Source organism: Schistocerca piceifrons, chromosome 1, assembly GCF_021461385.2.
Source record: "Schistocerca piceifrons isolate TAMUIC-IGC-003096 chromosome 1, iqSchPice1.1, whole genome shotgun sequence".
NCBI classification, from domain to species: Eukaryota; Metazoa; Arthropoda; class Insecta; order Orthoptera; family Acrididae; genus Schistocerca; species Schistocerca piceifrons.
This window is the reverse complement of record NC_060138.1, coordinates 68430494-68453068: the sequence shown is the minus strand read 5'-3', so window position 1 is coordinate 68453068 and position 22575 is coordinate 68430494. Positions and strand designations below refer to the sequence as shown.

Genomic DNA, 22575 nt, shown 5'->3' with positions numbered 1-22575 from the left:
TAATTCCTTATGGGTCCAGTTGGATTACAAGTTAAAATGGGATCAACCCACATATAAACTAATCAAGAAGCTCAGTTCAGTGTGTTATGCCCTTAGAAGCATCTCTCAATGTGTTGGCTTAGAGACAAGAGTGTTTTCTTATTTTGCACATTTTTCACTCACTGCTGTATTATAGAGTTACTGTCAATGGAGTTATTTTCAAGGGCTTAATAGTTTCATGCTGATGATAAAAAATTAGTTTCACCTGAACAGTGATTTGCACAGTCACAATACAAGACAGCAGCATGTTGACTGCCACAAGCCCGCCAGTGGCCATATCAGAACCTGACACCGTGGCCTGGCTTGGAAACACCCATCACTAGGCGTGCGATGGTCAGTGTGTTAAGCAGAGTAGTGATGGTTTATTTTCAATACAGAATATATATTAGTTTCTATGATTTCTTCTCTGTTTATTAATTTGTCCCGCCATTCGTTCCACATCTCTGGATGTTGTTCTTGATGGGGGATCTGTGGAACAGAATGAATGAATGAATGAGTGAGTGAGTCAGTCCTGCTTCTATCCTTTGTTCCCTGTGTGCCATATCTCTGGAGCCTCTTCAGTTGGTTTTGGTGAGCAGACATTTGAGACAGTGTTTGGGTACTGCTGCTTTTTCATAATATAATAATAACACTCTTTCTGTGTTCTTTACTTCTCATCAAGAATGTTTTTCCTGTTGTCCAATGTTTCTTATTTTGAGTATTTTATGAACACTCGCTTGTTCCATCTTACCCTTCTTATTAACAATTTTATGTTTCTAGCTACATTTCACTAAGTTTGTTTCCTCGAAATGATAATTTCACATTATATGGATCACAAATTTTGAGGAATCTGCATTAACCAAGCACATATATGATGCAGGGAACCTACCAAAAGAAACTGAAGAGGATCTAGAGGTGCTGCCATATAGAGAAGAAAGTATAGAAACTTGACTTGGTGGAAGGATTTGAATAGCAATTCAGCAATACTTGTTTTAATGTACAAATAAGAAATAGCTGAAATGGGTCTGTTCACAGTTTCATGGACCTTTTGTGATGATAGTATAAAAAACATCATGCATATAATTTTTTTCACAGATAACTGATATAAATATTGACTTGTCACCTCCAGAATGGGAAAAAACAACTTACTCGTTACATTCATATTTCATCATGCACTTAGAGTTCTCAAGAGAAACCAGTGTGCTAGAAATCAGCTGAGGTAGTGTGATGGGATGGAACACAAGTTGGAAATGTTGAAATAATAAGAGGACCTTTCATCCACATTACATTATTTCACAGCTGCTACCCAGAAATATTCAAGCACTTCCAATTGATTATTTAAACACAAACACTGGGCTCTTATTCAGGATGGCAGCAGTTCAAATCCCTGTTTGGCCATCCGGATTTAGGCTTTCTATGATATCCTTAAATTGCTTTACAGATGTAGGTATATATTTTCTTTGACAATACCAGTGTAATCAAGTAGATAATAAGCATCATCATCTGATGATGGCGGAATGGTTGTTTGCCGAAATTCATGGACATTAAGATGACAGGATCCGACAGTACTGCTAGTGTTTATTTCATGTCTGAATGTGAGTTTGACGCTGTTATGAAATTTGCTCAGATCTTCGATTAGGGCATCAACTTCACTGCGTTACCATCAAACAGTGGGAGTGTGTTGTCAACATATCTCTTGTAGTAAATAATTTTACTGCTTATTTGGTTTTTGGAAGAGAACAACTTTTGCTTTAGATGTAGATATCAGCTAGCTTGCTCCCCATTGCAAGTCCATTTTGTTTATAAACTTTATTATTAAAAGTGAAATGATCATGAGGTGGTACAAGTGTGAGGATCCCTATAACTTTCAGGCAGGTTGAGCTTTGTGTGTTTTAGGAGGTAATTTTTATTACATTAATAGTTTCTTCTACTGGGATATTAGCATAAAGGTTAACAATATCTAATGAGACAAATCTAGGTGTCAGTGGTATGTGGATATCTTTGATATGTTCTATGAGGTCAGTTGTGTTTTTTATTTTGTAAGTGGTTTCTGAGTTGTAGTAAGTTGTTATAAGGCCCTTCAGTTTTTTTTTGCTTATACTGTATGCGGGGCTGTTTATTGTGTTTACCATTGCATGTATGGGAGAGGATTCTTTGTCAATCTTAGGTTGTGATTGAAGTTTCAGTTCTGATTGTTTCATGGTTATGCGGTCTCTAATTTCATATTTGTTTATGAGGAATCTGCAGCTGTTAAGCAGTTTACTGAGTTTGGCTTGGAATTTTGCTGTGGGGTCTGATTCTGTAAAATTGCTAGTGTGGAAAAATTCTAGGATTTTCTCAATGTATTCTGTTTTATACCTAATGAATGCAGAGTTTCGTTTATCAGACTTGACCATGAGGGCTTTGTTAGCAGTTAGCTGATTTTTGATATGTTGAAAAGTTGTGTGTTCATTATTGATTACACTATTTGCCGAAAGCAACAGATAACTACAGCAACTGTGGACAGAAAATCAACGAAGTATGCAGTCATACCATATTTAGGCCCACTTTTATATAAGATACCCAACTTATTCAAAAAGAAGAATGTTAAAATTAGCTTTCCCATCAATAAACTTCAATAGAGAGTTGTACACACCTCCACACATTAGTATCCCCCAGAAAAGATCAGGAATCTATAAAATGAACTACAATAACTGACACAAATTCTGCATTGGCCAAAGAGGTAGAACATTTGAAATGGGGTTTAAGGAACATCTAGATGTGCAACGACTGACCAACTTAGCCAAATCGGCCTTTGTTGTCATTCATCTTGCAGAAAAAAATCACACAGTAGACAATATAGAATACAATCTCCAGATCTTACACCTCACAGATAAGAGTGGAAAATGAATCTTCTAGATGAGATTGAGGTTCATATACATAAGAACACTTTCCCTGATCTCATTCTGAATGAACAGTCATCCAACACCGCCTTCCTAAATCATTTCTGAGAGGTCTTCTCACTGTTTACACAAATCTAATATTTCCATAGTTCAAGATAGCCACACTATTTTAAGTTTTACCTCTAATACTAAATACATATCCAAATGACATCCAATTTTAAGTTTTACCTCTAATACTAAATACATATCCAAATGACATCCATAGTCTGATGTAGTAAACACTACTATTTATAATGTAAAATGCAACCATATATGAGGCTATCAGTGCAATAGTGGCTTAACTCACATTTTTGGAAAAAATAAATTATTCACACAGAGCATCACTTTACGCCCTACCATTACGTCGTACAATCGTCAGACGTGTAGTCGGACACCATGGACAATGGAGCAGCATCAGATTTTGTTTATGCACCATGCAGTGCTATTCGAAACGAGGCGCAATAGTGGCCTATGCCACTATTGCACCATGTATGCATCTACATCTACATTTACATTTATACTCCGCAAGCCACCCAACGGTGTGTGGCGGAGGGCACTTTACGTGCCACTGTCATTACCTCCCTTTCCTGTTCCAGTCGCGTATGGTTCGCGGGAAGAACGACTGTCTGAAAGCCTCCGTGCGCGCTCTAATCTCTCTAATTTTACATTCGTGATCTCCTCGGGAGGTATAAGTAGGGGGAAGCAATATATTCGATACCTCATCCAGAAACGCACCCTCTCGAAACCTGGCGAGCAAGCTACACCGCGATGCAGAGCGCCTCTCTTGCAGAGTCTGCCACTTGAGTTTATTAAACATCTCCGTAACGCTATCACGGTTACCAAATAACCCTGTGACGAAACGCGCCGCTCTTCTTTGGATCTTCTCTATCTCCTCCGTCAGACCGATCTGGTACGGATCCCACACTGATGAGCAATACTCAAGTATAGGTCGAACGAGTGTTTTGTAAGCCACCTCCTTTGTTGATGGACTACATTTTCTAAGCACTCTCCCAATGAATCTCAACCTGGTACCCGCCTTACCAACAATTAATTTTATATGATCATTCCACTTCAAATCGTTCCGCACACATACTCCCAGATATTTTACAGAAGTAACTGCTACCAGTGTTTGTTCCGCTATCGTATAATCATACAATAAAGGATCCTTCTTTCTATGTATTCGCAATACATTACATTTGTCTATGCTAAGGGTCAGTTGCCACTCCCTGCACCAAGTGCCTATCCGCTGCAGATCTTCCTGCATTTCGCTACAATTTTCTAATGCTGCAACTTCTCTGTATACTACAGCATCATCCGCGAAAAGCCGCATGGAACTTCCGACACTCTCTACTAGGTCATTTATATATATTGTGAAAAGCAATGGTCCCATAACACTACCCTGTGGCACGCCAGAGGTTACTTAAACGTCTGTAGACGTCTCTCCATTGATAACAACATGCTGTGTTCTGTTTGCTAAAAACTCTTCAATCCAGCCACACAGCTGGTCTGATATTCCGTAGGCTCTTACTTTGTTTATCAGGCGACAGTGCGGAACTGTATCGAGTAGGTCGGTGGCACAGCAAACCATACATCATACAGCACGTGGCGGCCGGCAGAGGACACAGCTGCAGTATAGACTCACAGTATTGTGGTTGACACACTGCTGAACGGTCATTAGTGTGTGTCTACTACAGAACGACATGTGCAGTAGCCCTGGTGACGATGTCGAAGCCGCACTGAGAGGTAAGGATGGTGTTATATTCCCTTGTTGGATTCATATGATTTGATATGGACACTGGTGCAGATAAGGAACATTTCCATTTCAGACCTATTTGCATCGGACACTACTACCAATGCCTCAGATGTGGAATGTGAACCTGGCCGATTCAGCCAGCGTGCAAGTGGTACAGCGGATCAGTTACGTGTCATGTTAGCAGAGCTCTGGCTACCTGGTACACCAAAGGATACCATACCCACTACATCAATCATGGATGTATCAGAGAGGGATTGTAGTATTGGTGCTGTAATTGCACCGCAACGAGGAAGAAAACGGGTGCTGAATGCACACTTGTGGGTACACAACATTCGAAAAGAAAAGCGATCGAAAGGGGAAGAATACATTAATGTGAAGGGAAATGTAGTGCCAAAGAAATGTCCCATCCTCGGAGCATGTGTGTGTCAAAAGGAATGTGGTTGACATTTTTCACCTGAACACCAGCAACATCTATTTGACTTGTTCTATGCATTAGGTAGTTTTGACTTGCAGTTGACATACATTTTTCCTATGCTGAAGGTAGCATGCTCATATTCCTCTGGTATTACAATCACGATGAGTAACAATACGCCTATACCATTCCCAGAATGAAGAGGGAGTGGACATGAAGGTGTGTAAAACTTTTTTTAAGAACATTTTGCAGATATCAGTTGATAGGCTTACAAGGGCTCTTTCGCATAAAGTGCAGCACCAGACCCACACATCGATAAACGAGGTGCATGCCCTGCTAAAAACAAAATACCAATAGCAAAGACAGTTGTGGTAGAGAACTTCAAAGAATGGTTTCCAGCATATCAGAGCCATTATGTACAAATGAATCAAACAGTGGGTCGGAAGTATTTGTCACCAGACCTAAGCCTGGGGAAGTTATACCATTTATATACAGCACGATGATCCGGTCTCGTACTACATGTTCGGTCAGATATTTAATACAAGATTTAATCTGTCCTTTCTTCCCCCTGTAAGTGATTCCTGTCATAAACGTGACCTCTACATCAAACATGCTGCACCCGCCACCATAGAAGAGAAGGGTAAATGGGGACATGAAAGGGAGTTAAATCAACGAAAGGCTGAGACTGCGCGGACGGGAATGCATCGCGAAGCAGCAGAAGGGAGGCAATCAGGACAACAATATGACCGTGATTGCCTTTGATTTGATGAGGACTTTACCAACACCGGTACTAACAACAGGTATCTGTTACTACAAGCGGCAGTTGTGGACATACTGCCTTGGAATACATGAACTATATACCAAGAAAACTACCATGTATGTGTAGAGTGAGGGCGAAGCATCCCGAGGACTGCATGAAATTGGATTGTGTCTCATGCATTACATTAAACATAATGTCCAAACAGTGACTGATTATGTACTCGGATCAAAATTGGAATATAAAAATGGTCTTACTGTGTCAATTCATGGTTCTGCATGTAGATTTCACACCGGAAGGAATCCACCGTAAAATCCTAGTCAGTGGGCATTCGTACCTACCATGTGACCAGGATTTCAGTATCATTGTGAAGAACACATCCTCTGACTGTCATTATCTCTGCACGAAAGCAACAACTCTTCACTGCTATACCGAGGACAAGGAATGATTTCATGTCCGCGGTACCTTTAGAGAGGAACATACATAACCATGTAGTGTTGACACGAAATACCAGGATGCAATGGTTCCATATTCAGTGGATTCAGTATAAAGCATACTCTCCTCATATCATGTTTTATAAGTACTCCAATGAGCCAGATGTCCCATTTGCCGACATCAGTTTTGCTAAACTAGGGTTGAAAGTAATTGAGACTCTGAACATAGTGTATCCCAATGGACACGCTATTAGTGTGTTGAAAAAGATCGATTTAATGACCTTTCTGCAGTTTGTACCCCCAGTGTACCTTTTGAAAAAGATCAATTTAATGACCTGTCTGCAGTTCGTACCCCCGGTATACCATCATTATTACCATAACTTGAAGACATCTGCACAGCCGTGTGGCGACACCATCCCTGTAAATGAAGATCTGGATGGTGACCATTAATGCCTCATGTGTATCTTGTCCAGTGTTTGACTACAGTGTGTAAAGCAATAACAGCCCATCCCACAGGTTTCGTGTATTACGGCCTAGTGTGCCGAAACAATAGTGGTCTAACCTACACTAAAAACACTGTTACAGTTAACTCTACATATAGCAGATTATCGGACACCATACCACGTTATGTATACCACAATCATTGGTACACACAGAAATCACTGCATTACACATCAATACCGCAAATGTCAATATCTTCCAGTGGCCATTCCAACAAACTAGTGTGCTGCGGTTTAGGCCACTATAGCGCTGATAGCCTCATATGCAGTGTTCACACTTAGATTTTATCACTATAATATAAAACATATCTTATTGTGCTTATGTACTGTACGCATTGATATTTTTGTGGTCTTCCAGTAGCGTTCTCACTTCTTGTGCACGGGGTCCCAGTTTAGATTTCCAGCAGGGTCAGGGATTTTCCCTGCCTCGAGATGACTGGGTGGTGTTGTGTCATCATCATCATCATTCATCCCCATTACGGTCAGAGGAAGGCAATGGCAAACGACCTCCACTAGGACCTTGCCTAGCATGGCGATGCGCATCTCCCACATCGTCCCCTACACTCCTCGGAGTATGGGACGACATCATCACCATCATCATCATCATCGTCATCAATGTTCTTATGAGTAATCCTAACCATTTGTCATATTAGAAAGTGGTGTAAATAATTATAGTTAATTTTCATTTGACTGTAAGATCTATGAGACTGTTTATGTTACTCATGTGAAGCTAGACAGGTTGTGTAAATGTTTATCATGTGTTCTACCATTAAACAGACAGCAAAGTGGTGTAATGTGTTTTTCAAGGAAGTGAACAGCATTCGCATGGTGCATGTGTTAATTTCAAAATTCACAACAAAACCACGGGGTGATTTCATCACACATAAGCATGCAGTTAGTACGTTTTCCCTATACTTCACATTTTAATTACTTTAAAACTTTTTCATAAATGCTTCAATAGATGTTGTAAGGAGAAAAATCTATCGAAACTTTACCATACAGTTAACGAAAAACTTGTCTGTCTAGTTCAGCAAACAAATAACAGATACAAAATAAGGCCCCTGCAAGCACAAAAATAGAAAATGTAAAAAAATTTGAAAATGGTCATGATTTGATTCAAATAAAGGTTGTAAATACCACACTTGTGGCTGGCTGCTGTTTCAATAATAAACCTGTTAATTGGAGGCTACTGGGATGTGTATAAATTCATTGCAGATGGTATGAACAATCAGTCATGTGAAGTAGTTTTGAGCACATCTTCCAAAAACTGATCAGCTAGTTTGGCGACCCATGTGCTATGGGAATATTTTACACCTTGTAGCAACAAACCTTGTTGACAGTGTCAGTATAGGGACAGGAATTAGTGATCATGATATTGTTACTGAAGTTAATAAACCCACCAATATGGTAGGAGAACTTTTATTCTGGGAAGAGCAGATAAGCAAATGTTAGCATCCTACTTACAGAAGAAATGGACATCAATTAGTTTCAAAATGATGGGTGCAGAGGAATTACGGGCAGAACTTAAAATATATAAACTGAATGGGGATCACTACTATCAGCTGCAGTGGGACATTAAGCAGAACCAGTGGCGCTGAGCGAAAATGTGTACCAGACCGTGATTCGAACCCGGGATCTCCTGACTACCAGACAGGTGTAGTAACCATTACGTCATCTGGCAATAATGCTGTGTCCCAGATCTTGCTCATTTTTTCAGATGTTTGTATTCCCTTTCACCTGCTTCATTTATTGTATTTCTATATTTTCTCCTTTCATTGATTAAATTTCATATCTCTTGTCTTACCTGTGGATTTCTACCAGCCCTTGTCTTTTTACCTATTTGATCCTATGCTGCCTTCACTATTTCTTCTCTCAAAGTTACCCATTCTTCCTCTACAGTATTCCTTTCCCATGCTCTTGTCAGCTGTTCCCTAATGCTCCCTCTGAAACACACTAGAACCTCTGGTTATTTCAATTTACCCAAATACCATCTCCTTAAACTCTTGACTTTTTGCAGTTTCTTCAGTTTTAATCTGCAGTTCATAACCAATAAATTGTGGTCAGAGTCGAAATCTGCACCTGGAAATGTCTTACCATTGTATAATCAATCTGAAACCTTCTGGTGTCTCCAGGTCTCTTTCTCGTATACAGTTTTTTTCATGTCTTAAACCAAGTGTTAGCTACGATTAAATTATGCTCTGCACAAAATTCTACCAGGTGGCTTCCTCTTTCATTCCTGTCTCCCAGTCCATATTCAGCAACTACTTTTCCTTGTCTTACTGTCAAATTCCAGTCCCCTATGACTATTAAATTTTCGTCTCCCTTAATTATCTGAATAATTTCTTGTATTTTGTCATACATTTCCTCTTCATCTGCAGTGCTAGTTAGCATATAAACTTACACTACTGAGGTGGATATGGGCCTTGTGTCTATCTTGGCTACAATAATGTGTTCACTATGCTGTTCATAGTAGCTTATCTGCGCTCCTATTTTTTTATTCATTATTAAACCTACTCCTGCATTACCCCAATTTGATTTTGTATTTATAAGCTGATATTAACCTAACCAGAAGTCCTGTTCCTCCTGCCACTGAACTTCACTAATTCCTACTATATCCAACTTTAACCTATCCATTTACCTTTCAAATTTTCTAACTTACTTACCTGATTGAGGGGGCTGACATTCCACACTCCGATCTGTAGAACAGCAGTTTTGTTTCTCCTGATAATGACGTCCTCCTGAGTAGTTCCTGCCTGGAGATCCGAACGGGGAACTATTTTACCTTCATAATATTTTACCCAAGAGGATGTCATCCTCATTGAACCATACAGTAGAGCTGCATGCCCTCACATAAAATTACAGTTGTAGTTTCACCTAGCTTTCAGCCGTTCGCAGTACCAGCACAGCAAGGCCGTCTTGGTTGATGTCACAAGGCCAAATCAGTCAATCATCCAGACTGTTGCTCCCTGCAACTACTGAAAAGGCTGCCTCTTCCGGAACCAAACGTTTGTCTGGCCTCTCAGCAGATACTGCTCCATTGTGTTTGCACCTATAGTACAGTTATCTGTATTGCTGCATCCATGGTTCATGGGGCACTGAGGGGGGGGATATGTTCTAGGTTTGAATATAATATGTTTCATTGAGACAGAAAAGCCTCTGTCCACAAATCAGCATAGATTTAGAAAATATTGCTCACACATACCTCAACTTGCCCTTTTTTCATCCTGTGAACAATGGATGAAAGGCAACAGATAGATTCCTTATTCCCAGATTTTGCTGAAAGCGTTTGACACAGTTTTGCACTGCAGACTGTTAATGTATGAACATGCACCTAGATAAGCAAGTGGTCAGAAGACTTCTTACATAACAGAACCCATACACTGTCCAGGACAGTGAGTGTTCATTAGAGAGAAAGGGATAGTCAGGAGTGCCCTGGGAAGTGCGCCTTGAGCAACTGCTGGTGAAGTATCAATGCAGTAGCAAGTCCCATATTTAGCTTTCATATTTGTTTTGTAGTTTGATTCTTAATTTCTTTCCGAGTGTTTGTGTGCTTGCATATTTAATTACATAAAATCCTTGTGTGTTCTCGTATTTTAGAGGAGTAATATTGCTTATTGATAGCTTTAGAGTATAAGTTCGTGGAGTCGTTAGTCAGTTGTTTGTTTTGGACAGCCAGTGCTTTCTGTTTATTTCGTAGAATCAGTTAGCAGTAGACAGAGGCCAGTGCAGTTTCATCTGTGCTTGCAGAGTGATGTGTGCGAGCAGCAATAGCGGAAACTAGTCATATATTCAGTTTTTTGTATTAGTTCTGCAGGTTTAATTCAAATTACTTTGTGTGCTTGCGTGGTGAAATTTTTCGGATCTTTGCGTATTTTTGAATTAGTGAGGGGTAGTATCAAATTTTAATAATGGTAGAGTGTAACATCACGTAGGCAGTTGTCATTTGTACTAAGACGGGTGTAGAATCGCATTGTAATATCTGTATAGTGGCGTAGTTGTGGTCATTTGATTGCTTAGTTCATAAGTAATTGTTAATATATCGCAGCTCAATCTGGCACTGGTGATGCAGCGGTGCAGTCGCATACTGCTGTTTTATTTGTCACAACTCTATACGTCCAGATATTAGCAGTAGGGTGGATAGGGTGTGTGCGTGCAGTGTGCGGGTGCAGGAGGAACTGGCCGCAGTTTGCGAGCAGCTGAGCGTGCTGTTGGCCACAGTCAGCCGCCTTCAGGCTGCTGCCTCGAGGTGCAGTGATGGCAGAGGGTCTGGTGTATCACTTGAGACACCCCAGGTGTCGCTTGCTACATCCACTCACTCTGCTGCCGAGGCACCTTCTAGTGTACCAGGCGCGCTGGAGCTGCCCTCACCTCAGGGTGAGCGGCGGGCTGCAACGTGTTTGCGCCGCTCGAGGCAGAGGGCCAATGTGGAGGCTCGCCATCTGGCCTCGCCTGTTCATCCTGTCAGTGGGCAGGTGGCCGCTCCTTCAACAGGGCCCGAGCAGGCACATAGGGGCAAAGGCTTGCCAGTTATTGGGAGTTCCAATGCTAGGCGGGTGATGGAGCCCCTTAGGGAAATAGCGTACAGGGCTGGAAAGAAGTCCAACGTGTGCTCGGTTTGTCTGCCGGGGGGCCTCATCCAATATGTGGAGGCGGCCTTGCCTGCGGCTATCGAGCGTACGGGGTGGAGTCGTCTGCAAGTAGTTGCTCATGTTGGCACCAATGATGCCTGTTGCTTGGGTTGTGGGGCGTTCCTCAGTTCGTACAGGCGGCTGACAGTTTTGATGAAGACCGCTGGCCTCGCATGTGGGGTGCAAGCAGAGCTCTCTATTTGCAGCATCGTTCCCAGAGTGGATCGGGGTCCTTTGGTTTGGAGCCGAGTGGAGGGTCTCAACCAGAGGCTTCGTTGACTCTGTGACGGTCTTGGCTGCAGATTTCTAGACTTGCGCTATTGGGTGGGGAATTGTAGGACGCCCCTAGATAGGTCAGCGGTGCTCTACACAAAGGAAGTGGCTACTCGGGTAGCAGAGTACTTGTGGCGTGCACATGGGTTTTTTTTAGGCTAGTCAGTAGTGCGAGGTGTCCTGATGAACACTCACCAGTCGACGTGCAGGCAGGGAAATCAGGACGCGCTCAGTGTAAAGACACTTCAGCTATCAAGATATTAGCAGTAAATTTTCAGAGTGTTTGGAATATAGTTCCTGAATTTACTGCCCTCCAGGAAGTGCGTGGCGCGCAAATTATTCTTGGGACTGAGACCTGGCTGAACCCTGAGATAGGAAGTTCTGAAATATTTAGTGAGGGTTGGAACGTATATCGGAAAGACAGACTAGACACCGTAGGAGGTGGTGTCTTCATTGCAGTTTACAAAAATATTGTGTCTACTGAGGTCGAAGTAAGAGTGTGATTGGGAAGTTATCTGGACACGTTTAACAGGACTAGGAGAAATAAAGTTAATTGTTGGGTGTTATTACCGGCCACCAGATTCCACCGTGACAGTTCTAGAATCATTCAAAGGGAGTCTACACTCTGTATCGCTGAAGTACCCGGATCATGCTATATTAGTCGGAGGCTATTTCGACCTACCTAGTATAGACTGGGATGTCTATGGATTCATTACAGGTGGTACAGACAAGCTGTCGTGTGAATTACTTTTGACACATTATCCGAAAACTGTCTTGAGCAGCTAAATCGACAGCCAACGCGTAATGGAAATATTTTGGATCTGGTAAGCCATGAACAGACCAGACCTCATCGACGGTGTCAGTGTTGAGACAGGGATTAGTGATCATGATGTTGTCATTATGACTATAGTTACGAAAGTTAAGTCGGTCAAGACGGCTAGGAGAGTATTCTTACTAGAAAGAGCAGATAAGCAGTTGTTAGCATCCCACTTAGTAAATGAATCGACTTCATTTACTTCCGGTATAATGGGCGTGGAAGAATTATGGGCAAATTTTAAACACATTGTAAATAAAGCATTGGACAAGTATGTGCCAAAAAGGCGGTTACAGACGGAAAAGGCCCAACATGGTTTAACAGCGCAATTCGGAGAATGCTCAGGAAGCAAAGACAGTTGCACTCGTGGTACAAGAAAGATCGGAAGAATGAGGACAGGCAAAAGTTAGTAGAGATTCATGCTGCTGTAAAAAGAGCGATGCGCAAAGCATACAACCACTACCACTATCATACCTTAGCAAAAGATCTTGCTGGAAACCCAAGGAAATTCTGGTCTTACGTAAAATCGGTAAGCAGGTCGAAGGCTTCCATCCAGGCACTCACTGATCGTTCTGGCCTGGCAACGGAAGACAGCAAAACGAAAGCTGAAATTTTAAATTTAGCATTTGAGAAATCTTTCATGCAGGAAGATCGTACAAACATACTGCCGTTTGAGTCTCATACAGATTCCCGTATGGAAGACATTGTGATTGACATCCCTGGGGTTGTGAAGCAGCTGAATGGGTTGAAAATAATTAAACTGCCAGGTCCTGATGGGATTCCAATTTGGTTTCAAAGAGAGTGCTCTGCTGCATTGGGCTCCTTACTTAGCTTGCATTTATCGCGAATCTCTTGCCCAACGTAAAGTCCCAAGCGACTGGAAAAAAGCGCAGGTGACGCCTGTATATGTTGTTGTTGTTGTGGTCTTCAGTCCTGAGACTGGTTTGATGCAGCTCTTCATGCTACTCTATCCTGTGCAAGCTTCTTCATCTCCCAGTACCTACTGCAACCTACATCCTTCTGTATCTGTTTAGTGTATTCATCTCTTGGTCTCCCTCTACGATTTTTACCATCTACGCTGCCCTCCAATACTAAATTGGTGATCCCTTGATGCCTCAGAACATGTCCTACCAACCAATCCCTTTTTCTGGTCACGTTGTGCCACAAACTCCTCTTCTCCCCAATTCTATTCTATACCTCCTCACTAGTTATGTGATCTACCCATCTAATCTTCAGCATTCTTCTGTAGCACCACATTTCGAAAGGTTCTATTCTCTTCTTGTCTAAACTATTTATTGTCCATGTTTCACTTCCATACATGGCTACACTCCATACAAATACTCTCAGAAACAACTTCCTGACACTTAAATCAATACTCGATGTTAACAAATTTCTCTTCTTCAGAAACGCTTTCCTTGCCATTGCCAGTCTACATTTTATATCCTCTCTACTTCGACCATCATCAGTTATTTTGCTCCCCAAGTAGCAAAACTCCTTGACTACTTTAAGCGTCTCATTTCCTAATCTAATACCCTCAGCATCACCCGACTTAATTTGACTACATTCCATTATCCTTGTTTTGCTTTTGTTGATGTTCATCTTATATCCTCCTTTCAAGACACTACCCATTCCGTTCAACTGCTCTTCCAAGTCCTTTGCTGTCTCCGAGAATTACAATGTCACCTCAAAGTTTTTATTTCTTCTCCATGGATTTTAATACCTATTCCGAATTTTTCTTTTGTTTCCTTTACTGCTTGCTCAATATACAGATTGAACAACATCGTGGAGAGGCTACAACCCTGTCTCACTCCCTTCCCAACCACTGCTTCCCTTTCATGTCCCTCGACTCTTATAACTGCCATCTGGTTTCTATACAAATTGTAAATAGCTTTTCGCTCCCTGTATTTTACCCCTGCCACCTTCAGAATTTGAAAGAGAGTATTCCAGTCAACATTGTCAAAAGCTTTCTCTAAGTCTACAAATGCTAGGAATCTAGGTTTGTCTTTCCTTAATCTAGCTTCTAAGATAAGTCGTAGGGTTAGTATTGCCTCACGTGTTCCAATATTTCTATGGAATCCAAACTGATCTTCCCCAAGGTCGGCTTCTACTAGTTTTTCCATTCGTCTGTAAAGAATTCGAGTTAGTTTTTTGCAGCTGTGACTTATTAAACTGATAGTTCGGTAATTTTCACATCTGGCAACACCTGCTTTCTTTGGGATTGGAATTATTATATTCTTCTTGAAGTCTGAGGGTATTTCGCCTGTCTCATACATCTTGGTCACCAGATGGTAGAGTTTTGTCAGGACTGGCTCTCCCAAGGCCGTCAGTAGTTCTAATGGAATGTTGTCTACTCCCGGAGCTTTTTTGCGACTCAGGTCTTTCAGTGCTCTGTCAAACTCTTCACGCAGTATCATATCTCCCATTTCATCTTCATCCTCTTCCATTTCCATATTTAGGCAGTATCTATCTTACCCCTAGTGAGATAAGCCTCTACATCCTTACATTTGTCCTCTAGCCATTCCTCCTTAGCCATTTTGCTGTTCCTGCTGATCTCATTTTTCAGACATTTGCACTGCCTTTCGCCTGCTTCATTTATTGCATTTTTATATTTTCTCCTTTCATCAATTAAATTCAATATTTCTTCTGTTACCCAAGGATGTCTACTAGCCCTCGTCTTTTTACCTACTTGCTCCTCTGCTGCCTTCACCACTTCATCTCTGAAAGCTACCCATTCTTCTTCTACTGTATTTCTTTCCCCCATTCCTGTCAATTGTTCCCTTATGCTCTCCCTGAAACTCTGTACAACCTCTGGTTCCAATATCCTTAACATCGGTTTGTTGCAGGATTCTCGAACATATTCTCAGTTCGAATATAATGAATTTCCTTGAGACAGAGAAGTTGATGTCCATGCATCTGCACGGCTTTAGAAAGCATCGCTTCTTCGAAACACATCTCGCCCTTTTTTCACATGATATCTTGCGAACCGTGGATGAAGGGTATCAGACGGATGCCATATTCCTAGACTTCCAGAAAGCATTTGACTCAGTGCCCCACTGCAGACTCCTAACTAAGGTACAAGCATATGGGATTGGTTCCCAAATATATGAGTGGCTCAAAGACTTCTTAAGTGCCAGCCGGTGTGGCCGAGAAGTTCTAGGCGCTTCACTCTGGAACTGCGCGACCGCTATGGTCGCAGGTTCGAATCCTGCCTCGGGCATGGATGTGTGTGATGTCCTTAGGTTGGTTAAGTTTAAGTAGTTCTAAGTTCTAGGGGACTGATGACCTCAGATGTTAAGTCCCATAGTGCACAGAGCCATTTGAACCTCTTAAGTAATAGAACCCAGTACGTTGCCCTTGATGGTGAGTGTTCATCGGAGGTGAGGGTATCATCTGGAGTGCCCCAGGGAAGTGTGGTAGGTCTGCTGTTGTTTTCTATCTACATAAATGATCTTTTGGATAGGGTGGATAGCAATGTGCGGCTGTTTGGTGATGATGCCGTGGTGTACGGGAAGGTATCGTCGTTGAGTGACTGTAGGAGGATACAAGATGACTTGGACAGGATTTGTGATTGGTGTAAAGAATGGCAGCTAACTCTAAATATAGATAAATGTAAATTAATGCAGATGAATAGGAAAAAGAATCCCGTAATGTTTGAATACTCCATTAGTAGTGTAGTGCTTGACACAGCCATGTCGATTAAATATTTGGGCGTAACATTGCAGAGCGATATGAAGTGGGACAAGCATGTAATGGCAGTTATGGGGAAGGCGGACAGTCGTCTTCGGTTCATTGGTAGAATTTTGGGAAGATGTGGTTAATCTGTAAAGGAGACCGCTTATAAAACACTAATACGACCTGTTCTTGAGTACTGCTCGAGCGTTTGGGATCCCTATCAGGTCGGATTGAGGGAGGACATAGAAGCAATTCAGAGGCGGGTTGCTATATTTGTTACTGGTAGGTTTGATCATCACACAAGTGTTACGGAAATGCTTCAGGAACTCGGGTGGGAGTCTCTAGAGGAAAGGAGGTGTTCTTTTTGTGAATCGCTACTGAGGAAATTTAGAGAACCAGCATTTGAGGCTGACTGCAGTACAATTTTACTGCCGCCAACTTATATTTCATGGAAAGACCACAAAGATAAGATAAGATAAGAGAGATTAGGGCTCGTACAGAGGCATATAGGTAGTCATTTTTCCCTCGTTCTGTTTGGGAGTGGAACAGGGAGAGAAGATGCTAGTTGCGGTACGAGGTACCCTCCGCCACGCACCGTATTGGTGGATTGCGGAGTATGTATATAGATGTAGATGTGTGATAAGACTGCTCTTTTTCTATATACACACAAACAATCTAATGGATAGTGTGAGTAGCAATCTGTGACTGTTTGCTGATGACACTAGTGTACAGGAAAGTGTCATCATTTAGTCACTGTAAGAGGAAGCAGCATAAACTGAACAAACTTCAGAAAAGTCTAGCTTAATGTAGATGAATACAACAAACAATCCTGTAATGTTTGAACACGGGATTAGTAGTGAGCTGCTTGACGTAGTCACATTGATTACATATCTAGGCATACTGTTACAAAGCAGTAAGAAATGGTGTGAGCATCTATGGTCAATAGTATGGAAGGTGAATGGTCTACTTCAGTTTATTGAGAGAATTTAAAAAACTTGATATTTGTAGCTGATCACAGAACAATTGCATTGGCAGCAATGCACATTTCACTTAAGACCGCAGAGACAAGATAAGAGAAATCGATTTGTATGGGGGCATATAGAGAGTTGTTTTTTCCCCCCTCACTCCATTTGCATTGGATCAGGAAAGGGAATGACTAGTCCTACCCTCCGCTGTATGATGGATTGCAGAGTAGGGATTGCAGGGTAGTTGTGGAATGCTTCACCTACTGTCCTTTTGACCACCAAACAAACTTCATTTAGCCCCTCTATATCTACAGCCCTACGCTTTGTTTTACACACATTGTGGAGTAGTCACTGTTTATTTATAAGCTATCTTTACAAGACTATTTGCCATGGAGGGTCCATCCCATCATGAACTACATCTCCTATGTTGCTAAACTTCAGCCTATTATCGGAGCTAAAGGTTCCAGTTCTTTCTCAAGATATGACACTACATGCTCAGTGAAGTGGGTAATGTTACAGTAATATTTCTACTTTTTTTTAATTGCCCTTTGTACTTTGCTAATGATTATAGTATCAACTGCCTCATTGTCACAGAAACCTAGGTGCAAGGTGTACATCCTCAAAGACAAATGGTCTATTTGTTGCCATTAGATCTAACATTCCCATCACAAGTGGGCTTCTGAACTATTTATTATACCTGTAAGCAGTTTTCATTTTAAGCACTTTATATTTTTTCACAGGGTGTCCCATTTAACCCACAAATCACAGAATGATCGTTATGCCAGTCAATTGTGGGATGTTGGTTGGTTGGTTGGTTTGGGGGAAGAGACCAAACAGCGAGGCCATCGGTCTCGGGAAGGACGGAGAAGGAAGTCGGCCGTGCCCTTTCAAAGGAACCATCCCGGCATTTGCCTGGAGTGATTTAGGGAAATCACGGAAAACCTAAATCAGGATGGCCGGACGCGGGATTGAACCGTCGTCCTCCCGAATAATTGTGGGATGATTACCCTTTCAGTGATGACTGTGATTTGTGAATGTGTGTATTAGGAGGTTAGCAGGCTTGAGTTTTTTCCTTAACTTTCAGTTACATCTAGGGAATGAGCCTGGTGGTTGAACAAAGGACCCAAATGTATGAGGGGTAATCAAAAAGTAAGGAGACAAACTGACACAGAAAAAGGTGTATTTTTAAAAATGAGACCTTTACTACTATTCCACGTAATCTGAACACCCTTAACGTGTGTTCTAATGATGCACTAGTTTTTTTCTTATACCTGATGCAAATAAGTCTGTCTTATTGTTTGATCAACTTTCCCACAAATTTTTTGACTGTAGCTGTACTGTTTTGCACATAATGCCTCAAGTGGACCAAACAAATGAAAATCTGAGGGAGCCAAATCCTGGAGGATCATGTAATATCTCCAACCCCATTATTTTTTTTCCTCGATGCTTTCTTGGATAAGGTGGACAATTGTGGAATATGCGTTATTAGGTAGCAATATCACACCTTTTGAGATGTGCAACGTTTCTCTCACTGCTGGCTTTACTTACGTCATTAGCTTGTCTAATTACTAGGCACTGTGTATTGTATGTTGATTGTCTAAATAACCACAAAGGATGGTCAACATGATTTTCAGCTGATACTTGTTCTGAATTTATTTCGAACAGGTGATCTTTCATTATATGCTTTGTCTTTTGGGTTCTGGTTCAAAGTGGTGATATGAAAATGATTACCTTACCTATCATAGTGTTTTAAAGTCTGTACACAATTTCAGTCATGTTTCCTTTATGTTAACTGTTTCAGACCTACCTTGCATTTGTTTTGTGTACTTGAGCTTGTTACTGATAACATTAAGAACTGTGCCAACATTTACTGCAACTGTTTTTGCTGTATGTTCAACTAAATAACAAGTCTACCAGTTTTTGAACGATTCTACCCACTTATAAAAATTTCCGCAGTTCATACAATTTTGACCATACTGTAAAGGAAAGATTTTAGCAGGTTTTTCACATTCAGAAAGCAAAAAACGAATCACTGAATGTTGCTCAACTATTGTTAAATGCAATGTTTAGCTGATAAACAAAACAATTTCTGTGTGTCAGCTCTTCCCATTGATGCCAACCAAAACCATGAAAGTACAAAACAACTACTACAAACTGTTTCATTTCTCCATCAATTAGTTTCTAATTATTGAATGTCCTCCTAATGACAATAATGCTAAGTCATGCCCAAATGAACTTGCATGCAGATTCATTTTTATCTCTGTGGATTTACGTTTTTTGTCTGATATGATGAATATCTCCAGCACCATTAGACGGTCATTACAATGTGTACCAAGATTTACTCACAATATCTCTCAGTTTCAGGTTAACTGCGTTATGTACCCTAGTATGAGGTGAGCTCCAACCTGCATTTTAGGAGCATTTCAAACTTAATATCAGTTGGTTCAGCAGTTGATTTTAACAGTCTCATTTGTGATTAGTATTTCTCCTCGACAGAGCCAGCTGACCACAATCAGTTTCGGGGACTATGCTGTAGATTGTGGACTTCTAACAGCAAGGCTGGTTTTCTCAAACTTCTACTCAAGTTGATGGAATAACTGAAATAACATCTGAGCTCAGATGAGACATGTCATATGTTCCAACTTATGCTACAATCTGTAGCTGATAGGACCATGCTCCATCAATGGCTGCCTCTTCAACATATCAGAGCTGCTGCACACATGCACAATGTGATCCATCTTATGCTTTGCTGCCATTTTATGAAGGGGTAGCATTACTTACCATACATTTGGACTACTGATTATGAACAGTTTTACACTTTTGTGCTTGTTTCCCAGCAAATGTGAAGTGTGTATCACTGGCTTAATTTCAGTGTGAGACAGCACCTAAAATATGTTGGTAGAGGGATAGCTTGATTTCTCCCTGGTCCCTGCCCCCTACGCCTACCAGTGACTACATGCCACCCCTTTATTTCCTTGAGAGAAGACAGCATCCACAGGAAAGGAATTGTACACGAAGTACCTTTGGTATCCGCAGGTATGTGACATGATAGTTTCCCCTCACACACACTTACAGCAGCTTTCAACAGCAATCAGGTCAGTTGCTTGCAGTCATCTTGTGCCCAAGGACAGCATCCGTAGTGGGGCCGTGTTCCGAGTGGTGCCATGTTTCCGAGAGCATTCAACAATTAGGTCCGAACTTCAAGTTAATTTCGTTTATTTTATTTTTAATCTCAAAATCCGTTACACTATGAGGATTACAAGTTCTTTTTAAGAACTGTGGGGTCACCACCCAATCACTTACATGGTACATGTTTTGTTCACAGTGTCAATTGCCAATTTTTGCTTGATGCCAAACTGACTATGTGGAGATGGTTGCGTGCTGCCCGAGTCAGTATGGCCGTTTCAGTTGCCTCCCAAAAGGCAGTGTGCAATTCTGTTGCATTCTCCTTGGCACACCTTTGAGCTAGAATTTATTGGTAGCTGGCTTGCCTGATCGAGGGCAGCCGTTAGGGGGCATGTCTTCAGTATCCTGTGTCCCACAACAGCAGTTACAAGTTTAAATGGCATCACTGCGTGTTTACCTCATCACATCTGACATATCACTAAACAGCCAAGCCAGGTTTACTTTTCCCTCTATTACACGTGGCTGTATGTAGCGAATTACTGTGGTTACAAGAGTACTCAAAAAGAGATATGCGAATCAGGGATGATGAAAAAACTTTTTGGACAGTTTATTTTACTTAATGCTCATCTTCTCATTTTGGTGTTATTTTAATTTGTATGAATAAGATTTCCAACCATGCCATGACTTTCATGTCTTTCTGAATACTCTATCACAGCAAATAACTATGTACAGTCTCCAGTGTAATGGAGGTAAAAGAACACCTACATTCTCAAGGCAAATTAGTAGAATGCAGTGTCTCCAATCAAACTGCACTATGAAAAGGTTGAAAGGGTGGTGAACAATGTAGCAGTTTCCATGTGCAATTATGCAGTATTTGAAACTGAGGAAAATTTTGTGATAACCCAGTTTGAAGATAAATGCTGGTAGCTACAAGCATGTGGCAATATCAGAAAAAAAACAATGTCAGATTTTGGATTACAAAAACTAATAAATTTATTATTTACCTTCTCCTGTCTACCCTTCATTTGTGTGGAAATTAGTTATCTATACATCTGATCCATTGGGATTTACTTTCTTAGTGTTCTAATGCCTCTATTGATCAAGAATGCAGATTTATAGTGTCAAAACTAGGAACAAATTTTTCTTTAAATTGCAGGTACTTTGTAATTTCCTGTTTTATGTTTGTAAAGCAATTTACAGAACATTAACTAGTCCAAGACAGAGATTCAAAGTTTGTGAAATCACAATTCATCCCTCACCCACTATTACATCAAAAGGAAAAAAAAAAAACTTTCAAAAAATGTGTAATAGAAATTTGAATATTCAGAAGTATAAAAATCACAGTTCCTTGCTATGAAGTCTCATCTTTTTTCTTTTTACCTTCATCCTTTGTTGGGCTTCCTTTTTCCTGCCCTCTCACGAAAAGTGGCTCAGTTTATAGTAATTCCATACTGGCTTCCCTGTGCGTACCTGTTACTGTTTCACTACTTACAGATCAAGTCTGTATGCAGGCACTATCTATCCTGCTTTTAATGGATGTCAAGCTTGTCTGCATCAGTAATTAAATGCCCCCGCCCCCCCTTTTTTTGAGAAAACTTTCTAACTTTATATTATGACAGTCAACTGTAGCTCCCAGTACTAACAAATAAAGTGCACATTTTTAGACATAGTTCCATGTGGGCCTCTTGAGTTGGTCAGTTACTACGTAACTTTCAGATGCATTTGGTTGTGTATAGAAATTTCACATACGGACATTCTGAAGGGACCTATCCCACCTGATAGTACTACTTACTAGTGCTCTATGGTGACTGGCCAGAAAACTGACAAACCAGCTAACACCTGCAAGAGTACTCTGTGCACTGGGAATTTAGACGAAGCTTGTTGTGGTCGTCTTAGTGGCACGAGCTCAAACTTTCATCAACGGCTGTCAACAAAAAGCGTCACTGCTGGACAGTCTGGCAGTGAATTTCTTGCCTCTCAATTTGTTCAGTTATATTTTATTTTCAGCTGATTATGATGCTGCTTTTTATTTTTATACAAACTCCGAATATTTTTGTGCTCAGTATTATTTTAAAGTACTAATTGTTTGTTTTGCATCAACAGCAACTAGTTAGAGCATTGATAGACAGGGTAATGGTGTAGTGACCATCTGATTGAATGAAACTAGTAGCAGATTCCGATATTAAGCCAGTACAAAAATTCAAGAAAGAAAAAAAATGGTTCTAGTATTATATTCACAGGTTTTACCACTTTCTTTTGACTGTATTGTTTATTTAATTATAACCTAGGTTTTGGTCTTTTA

At 40.9% G+C, this 22575-nt stretch overlaps 1 protein-coding gene across 2 annotated transcripts in view; it reads left to right on the top strand.

Moving 5' to 3' along the window:
- Positions 1-22575, top strand: part of LOC124798548 (intraflagellar transport protein 20 homolog) — a 126259-nt gene that overhangs the window by 102457 nt on the left and 1227 nt on the right. The gene's annotated exons all lie outside the window — the stretch shown is intronic.